Here is a 443-nt window from a genome sequence, read left to right on the forward strand (position 1 = left end):
TCAATACTTGATACCTAAACTATCATTCAAATTAGAAATGGCAGGAACAGAAGCAAAAACTTTGAATGTTCTTGATCAAACAATAAAAAAGTATGTCAAACACTTTCTACACCTTCCTGCATACACATGTGAAGGTCTCCTATATTCGAAAAGATCATTTGGGGGCCTCAGTATACCAAAACTATGTACACAAATTGGTCTCAATAAAGTCAATAGTTTATTGTATCTCAGGGATGCTCCAGATCTGTACATAGCACATTCATTCATGTACGTAGGAGAAATTATAAATGAAAAAATTGACAACATAATAAAAACACACAAGCTCAACATTATGGACAGTTGCTATCTGAGCTATGAATTGAATTTGTCAGCAACATATGATTGGAGAAAAGAAGAGTTTGAGAAATGGGCACATTTCCTTGTCCAAGGTGATGGTATAAAAT

Source organism: Lissotriton helveticus, chromosome 4_1 (assembly GCF_964261635.1).
Source record: "Lissotriton helveticus chromosome 4_1, aLisHel1.1, whole genome shotgun sequence".
NCBI lineage: Eukaryota > Metazoa > Chordata > Amphibia > Caudata > Salamandridae > Lissotriton > Lissotriton helveticus.